Below are 8,157 nucleotides of genomic sequence, written 5' to 3'. Positions count from 1 at the left end.
GCTGACATCTCTGCTCTTCAACACTCCAAAAAGGGAAACTAAAGGCATACAAATTGGCGAAGAGGAAGTAAAACTTTATTTGCAAACAATATGGTCCTATACATAGAAAACCCCAATAAAAAAGCTAGACCTCATGGAGGATTCAGCAAAATGGCAGGATATAAGATCAACATACAAAAAACAGTTGAATTCCTCTACAATTTAACACTGGCAGTGCTAAAAAGGACATTAGGAAAGCAATACCATTTACAATAGCTACCCACAGGATGAAATATCTAGGAATAAATGTAACCAGATCAACAAAGAACCTATAAATGAAAACTACAAAACACTACTAGAAGAAACCTTAAGAGACTTAAGAAAATGGGAGCATATACCATGATCCTGGATAGGCAGACTTAACATTGTGAAAACGTCAATACCGCCCAAAGCAATTTACACATATAATACAATCCCAATCCAGATTCCAACGATGTTCTTCAAAGAAATGGAAAAGACAATTACAAACTTTATTTGGAAAGGAAACAGACCCAGGATAAGCATAGCACTGCTTACGAAGAACAGGGTGGGAAGCCTCTCACTTCTTGATTTCAAAATTTACTACATGGCTACAGTGGTCAAAAACAGCCTGGTTCTTGTATAATGAAAGATATTTTGATCAATGGAACAGAATCGGACATCCAGAAATTAACCCATCTACATATAGCCAACTGATTTTTATATTGCACGGGGAGGAGTTAGTCTCTTCAACAGATGGTGTTGGCAGAACTGGAAAGCGATATGCAAAAGATTGAAACAAGACCTTTACCTCACGCCCTATACAAAAACCAACTCATCATGGATTAAAGACCTAACTGTGAATCCCAGAATTATAGAGGGCTCTAATACAGGGCATACACAGACTACAAAACACTTTGAAAACTACACAAACTAGACAAAATAGATGAGTGGGGCATACTGAAAATTAAAAACTTATGTGCATCAAAAGGCTTCACCAGAAAAATAAAAAGGGAACCCAAGGAATGGGAAAAAATCTTTTGCAACGACAACGACACATCAGACAAGAGACCCATTTCTAAAATATATAGGAAACTACAACACCTCTACATGAAAAAGACAAATAACCCAATTTAAAAAATGGACACAGGACATGACCAGACACTTCACCAAGGAGATCAAGCCAGCCAACACACATGAAGAAATGTTCATGATCATTAGTCATTAGAGAGATGCAAATCAAAACAACAATGAGATATCATCTCACACCAGCAATATACCAGCAAAGATCAAAAAAAGTAGAGGGCAATAAATGCTCGCAAGGATGTGGAGAGACTGGGACCCTCCTGAATTGCTGGTGGGGTTACAACCACTCTGGAAAACAATATGGCACTTCCTCAGAAGGCTGGAAATAGAAGATAACTTATGATCCATAACATAAGTAGATATATGCACACCAATGTTCATAGCAGCACTATTTAAAATAGCAAAAAGATGGAGACAGCCTAAGTGCCCATCAATGGAAGAATGGATAAACAAACCTTTGTCACATACACACAATGGAATATTATGCTGCCTTGAAGAATAACAAGGATAACATGAATGAACCTTAGGGACATTATGCGAGTGAAATCAGTCAGTCACAAAAGGAGAAATATGCATAGGATCATTATTGTAAAACATTAAGAAAAAGTACCCACACTAAAAGGGGAAAACAAACAAACAAATTCTTTGCTGGTTACTGGGTTTATGGGGTGGGGTGAGGGGAGGGAGGGAAAGGTAGAGCACAGGGTAGGGAAAAGACAAAGGATAGTTTGGGTGCTGGGCAGGGGTGGGTGGTGGGTGGGCAATATACTAGAAGGCGGAAGGGAAAGGAAAAACAAAGTAGAAGGGAGGTTTGCATGGGCTAAATAGGACAGAGGTAAATACTGATGTAAGCACAACCTTGAAACAACAGAGCTCTGGGCTACAAGGATTGAGGCATGGTTTCAATGGGTAAAAGTGGGGAAATAATGTTAAGATGCTTGGCTGTCTTTTGAATCTTGGTTTTCCTTACCTACTATTGTAAAATAAACACTTGAGGGGGAGAGAAAGGAATAGCCAGAAACATCACCATAGAAAGAAAGCTTGTAAGTCCGTCTTCAGCCTGTAACTGATTGAAATACCTAAAATGGGGCTACAAATTTTCCAGCGAAGGAGGCTTCTTGTGGAGCCTTTGCATTGCATAAGATCATAGGTGGAATCCTGATCCCCATCCAGAATCATCTGAGGTGGGAATTTCCACTTAACAGGACAAACAGACCAGCCAGGAACAGGTATAAGAACAGAAGATACTTCTTCTAAGAAAGACCAGCAGGAAAATAATAATAATAATAATAATAATAATAACAGCAATCTGATTGACTACTACAAGAACAAACAAGTTGCTCCCCCAGGAGCCATCAAGGCAAGTGGTGAGGTCTACTTAGGGCAAACCCCCTTCCAAGACTAAAGCTCAAGGGTAATACACAATCAGGCATGTGGGCTTGCTGCTGACCATGCTAGTCATCAATAAGGGGAAGTGGGGGAAAAACAGCAATGAAGCTGTGAGCTAAGTTTGATCACATTCCATAGACTCATGTTAACCTGGATTGAGACCAGTTAACCAGCAGTATGACGGGACTTGGGGACTCCTGGGCCCAGGGACAGGGACATGGTCACAGAGCATGAGAGCAGAGTGTGAAGTGTCCAGCTGATATGAAGTGAGGGGAGATGCACAAGAACACCCATACTTGCAGATAGTACCCACTTGACCTGGCTTCAATGGCTGAATGATCCGAACTCGACTAGAGGAAGAAAGAAGAGAAAAATAGTAATCCGCTATAATTTGTTGAACTTGACCTATGCTTGATGCAGTAAGTCAAAGGAGGGAACAAGTCTTTACAGCGAGGAGCATTCCCACCCCCTTGGTATAAAGGGTCGACAAAGATGTGGCGCTGTGGTTTAATGTGCCATACTGCAAAGCCCTTTGAACGGAAAGGTCGGCAGTCCAAGCTCACCAGCTTCTCCTTGGAAACCCTATACAGGGTCGCTATGGGTTGGAACTCACTCGCCGGCACTTAATAACAACAACCACCCAAAATGGGGGGGCTACAAAGGCAAGAAGTGACTGGCTTACAAGCTTTCAACAGGGAACCTAGTTCCAAAGAGTGCAGGGAAAAGTAGAATCTCCACCGACTGGTTTCCACCCTGTCAGGGCTGATGAAAAGAGGTAAGACTCTTGTGGTTCAACGGCGAATGACTGCTATCAGGACTGACTGTGAGTGTTGGAAAGGTAAAGGTAAACATTTTCTAACAAAAAGAGGAGAGTGCTTAATTTTGCAGTCCAGGACCAGAGGTCCCTGGGACCATCAAGGGAGAGAGGAGCATAGAGCAGGACTGAACCCAGAGAAGGAGTGAAGCTGGAGATGGAGGCAGAGATGATGAAGTAGAGGGATTCGGGACTCAGGGAGGGAGGGGGCTGTGTGTTGGCAGCTGGGGAGCAGGCTTGAGGGATGTACCCTCAGGTTGTTCGATGATGCATGCAGGAGATGGTAATCATTGCACTGAAATGAAGTAAGATAGGATGAATGTAAAGCTAATGTTCTCCCATGTAAACTATCACAGAATTCACAATAAAAACTTTAAAAAAAAAGGGAAAAAGATATTAGTCATACCAAACAAAACAAAATCCTAGGATTCCCCAAACATCGCTACTAATAATTTGTTCAATTTGAAAGGAACTAGAAATGGAGGGATTTTGCTTTAAAAAAAATACATAGTTCTTTTTACTTTGAAAAAAAAAAAAAAGAAACAAACTGATGGTCACCAAATGGTGGTGTGTGGAAATGTGTGGAGACAGTGTGGAAATTAAGGGACATCTACATTGCTGGTGGGACTACTAAATATGTCAACTACTGTGGAAAACAGTGTGGCGCTTCAACAGTACGCTGGAAATAGAAATACCTCATGACCCAGCAATCCCTCTACTTGGCAAATAGCCACAAGAAACACAGATTGAATAAATACGGTGTAAGAATACAAGCTTTTCTAATTTGAAACCATTTGGTGTCCCCTTGTTCTTGGATTATTTTCTCAGCATACAGATTGAATAAGTATGGTGAAAGAATACAACCCTGGTGCACACCTTTACTAACTTTAAACCACTTAATATCTCCTTGTTCTGTTTGAACAACTGCCTCTTGGTCCATGTACAGGTTTCTTATGAGCACAATCAAGTGTTCTGGAATATTCAGTCTCCACAATGATGTCCATAGCTTGTTATGATCTATACAACCAAAAGCCTTTTTGTAATCAATAAAGCACAGATAAACATCTTTATAGTAGTATCTGCTTTCAGCCAAGATCCATATAACATTAGCAATGAAATCTCTTGTTACACATCACTTTCTAAATCTGGCTTGAATCTCTGGCAGCTTCCTGTCAATGCTTTGCTGAAGCTGTTTTTGAATTATCTTTAGCAAAATTTTGCTTGCATGGGATATTTATGACATTGTTCCATGATTTCTGCATTCTGTTGGGTCACCTCACTTTGGAATGGGTACAAATATTCTTCTAATCTGTTGGCCAGGTAGTTGTCTTCTAAATTTCTTGGCAAAGATGAGTGAGTGCCTCCAGTAAGTACTACATCAGTTTGCTCTAGGATTTCAATGTGTTTTCCATCAATCCTGGAGCCTTGTTCTTTGCCAATGAATTCAGTGCACCTTGGACTTCTTCCTTTAGCATCACTAGCTCTTAATCATGTTACCTCTTGAAATGGTTGAACACTGATCATTTCATTTTGGTACAGTAACTACGTATTCCCATCCATCTTTGATACTTTCAGCAACACTCAATATTTTGACCATTGTTTTTGTTGTTGCAAAGTGCAACTGAGCCAATTCTGACTCATAGTGACCTTGTATAGGGTTTCTTAGGGGTGGCTGGTGAGTATGAATTCCTGACCTTGCAGTTCAAACTGACCTTGAGGTCCAATGCATTATCCTGCACGGCCACAAGTCAAAGCTTGAATATTTTCTTCGGTTCCCTTAGCTTGAGAAATGCTGAGCGTATTCTTCTCTTTGGTTCTCTTTGCACATTTCATGATAATATAAAGACTCTTGTCTTCTAGAGCCACCCTTTGAAAGTTTCTATTCAGCTCTCTTAGAGCCTCATTTCTTCCATTTGCTTTAGCATCTTTACGCTGGGTATGTGCTGACTCTTTAATGCATGGTTTCCCTTGTCACCTTTTTTCATAAGATCCAAAACCCTCTTTTGATTTATTTCATTGAGAGAACTTAAGTACTAATGGAGGTGTTTCCAAAAGTGAAGTTCTATAAAGCTAACTCAAAATATGGGAGACAGTTACATTTCCAATTATGTTGTTTAATGTATACACATTTAGGACTGCTGCTGTGTCTTCTTGGTGGATAAAAGTGGAGCCTTGAAGAGTTATGACAGTTAAAGATGAAATTCAAGCTATGTCACTCAACTGTGATTTCTTTTCATGACTCAATTTTCTCATCAACAAAATAAGAATTATAATCTCTAGTTCAAACCCATTTTTCAGAATTTGAGAAAAATAATATTGTACATTATTTAGCATTTCATTGGGTCTGAAACAGCACTCCATAATGTTGGTATTTCTATAAAAATAAATGTACAGTAAGTGGGATAAACAGAGACTATAAATAGTCTCATCAATTGGGATCACGGTTTGTCACCAAACTTACCACCTCCCCAAGTTCCATTATTTTAGAGCTTCTGAGCTTTGGAATTGTTTCCCAGAACCCGTAGAATGGTAATTCTGCATTTTCATTATTGTTAGGATGACTGAAATTATACACAGTTAAAGAACTTCAGAACATTGGCTAGCATATAGTAAGCATTCAAGAAAAGCTAGTAAAAATAGGGAATCATATAATATAATGCATACATGTAAATACAACATTCATGAGGGAAGCTTCAGATAGTTTGTGAGAAAAATAGAATTAAAAGACAATGGATTTTTCCCATGAATTATTTGAAGCCCCCTCATATTTTAATACAAAACATATAAATATGTACATTCATTTACCCATATTTTAGTAAAGGTCAAGTCTTTTCTTTGGAGAATATCCCCATTCATTGAAAATCCATGCTGCCTTTCTTATAAAACCCACACTCATAGTAACTTATGTGGTGGTGGTGTGCAGTGGAGTCAGTATCGACTCATAGCGAGCAACCCTGCATAGAGTTTCCAAGGCTGTAAATCTTTATAGGAGCAGAAAGCCCCATCTTCCTCCCATGGAATAGCTGGTAGTTTTGAACTGCTGACCTTGTGGTTACCAGTATGACTCATAAACACTATGCTACCAAAACTCCTTATAATGACTTATATTATGTTACAAATGTTATTATAACTATAATGACTTTTTGAAGCCTCCCCTATATAAATGTTTTTATTAAATATATGCATTACATTCAATGATTTTTCTAATTTCACCACCATTTCTGGTTAGCCAATAATACTCTCAGACTTCAAAGAGTCTTTTTAAAATGAAGCAAAAACCTGACATGCAAGGCAAAGCAATCTAAATACACAGTCCTTTTAGATTTTTATCATTTTTCTTTCCATCTTTTACAGTTCTCTCACACTCACATCTAATTACACAGCATTGATCTGTTTGTTGGTGTTAAGTGCCGTTGAGTAGATTCCAACCCGTAGCGACCCTGTATAGAGTTTCCAAGGAGTACCTGGTGAGCTTGAACCACCGACCTTGCAGTTCAAACGACTTTGCAGTCTGACGCATTAGCCCACTGCACCACACCAGGACTCTCAATGATCCAGTTTAGAGCTTTGCTTTTACTGAGTCTTTCCAAACCTTTCAACTTAGCTATCAAAGCAAAAGCTTTCTTTTTTGCCCACATTTTGTTAGTGTTGAGGCTATTGAATTAAATTATCTAATCACGAACAAGTTCAACATGCAGTAACTGAGAGGACAAATTCAACTAACTCTTAGTAGGCTAGCAATTCAACTTGTAAAAGCAGATGTGAACTTAATAGAAATAGTCTAATACTGCTCAGTGCATAAGGGTATCAGTCAGTATGTTTTTAAACAAAGAAATGGCAAGTATTAGTTAACAGTGGTGGGGGCAGTTAAATACTATTTTTCACTTACAAATAAACATGACTTTCTTCATCAGGGAATTCCCATCTCCAAGTGACGAAAATCCTACACATCATTTAACCTAAGAGTCAGTGTTATCTCCTCTAGAATTGTTTACTAATTAGCAAAAAAATTAATCATTTATTTCTCAATGTTCCTTGTACATCTGGTCTTTTAATTCTAATATTAGAATCTAAAATAGATGTCAGCAGAGTCTCTGAAACTTGTTCTTCAGTGCAGAGATGCTAAAACAAACGGAGGAAAACAAGGAGCTAAAAGAGATAAACAGAAAATTTCAAAGGCAGCTCAAGAAGACAAAAGTCAAGTATTACCAAGGTATACATAGACTACCAAACACTGCGAGAACCTCACTAACGAAAGAAGACAAAATAGATGTCTGGGACATACTAAAAATTAGAACCTTGTCTGCATCAAAAGATTTCACCAAGAGAGTAAAAAGGGAGCATGAGAAAAAATCTTTTGCAACAACATATTAGACAAGGGACTAATTTCTAAAATCTATAGGCAACTACACCTCTACAAGTAAAGGACAAATAACCCAACTAAAAAATGAACACAGGAAATGAGCAGATGCTTCACCAAGGAAGACATTCGGGCAGCCAACAAATATATGAAGAAGTCTTCACGCTCTTTAGCCACTGTTGTTGAGTGCTGCCAAGTCGGTTCCAACCCATAGCGACCCTGTACAGGGTTACCTAAGAGTGGCTGGTGAGCTTGAACCTCTGAACATGTGGTTCAGATGACTTTGTAGTCCAGCTCTTTAGCTCACAGCACCACACAGAGACTCCATTAAAGAGATGCAAATCAAAATGATGACCTATCATCTCACATCAGCAATAACAGTGAAGTTCAAAAAAGCAGAAGACAATAAATGCTGGCGAGGATGTAGAGAGACTGGGACCTTCCTACAGTGCTGGTGGTAAGGTAAAATGGTTCAACCACTCTAGAAAACAGTATGTGCTTCCTCAGAAAG

At 39.0% G+C, this 8,157-nt stretch overlaps 1 protein-coding gene across 3 annotated transcripts in view; it reads right to left on the bottom strand.

Annotated features, from left to right (window-relative positions):
• Positions 1-8,157, bottom strand: part of PPP1R12A (protein phosphatase 1, regulatory subunit 12A) — a 253,983-nt gene that overhangs the window by 124,448 nt on the left and 121,378 nt on the right. The window lies entirely within an intron of this gene.

Source organism: Chrysochloris asiatica, unplaced genomic scaffold (genome assembly GCF_000296735.1).
Source record: "Chrysochloris asiatica unplaced genomic scaffold, ChrAsi1.0 scaffold00175, whole genome shotgun sequence".
Classification (NCBI taxonomy): domain Eukaryota; kingdom Metazoa; phylum Chordata; class Mammalia; order Afrosoricida; family Chrysochloridae; genus Chrysochloris; species Chrysochloris asiatica.
This window is presented reverse-complemented; position numbering and strand designations above follow the sequence as displayed.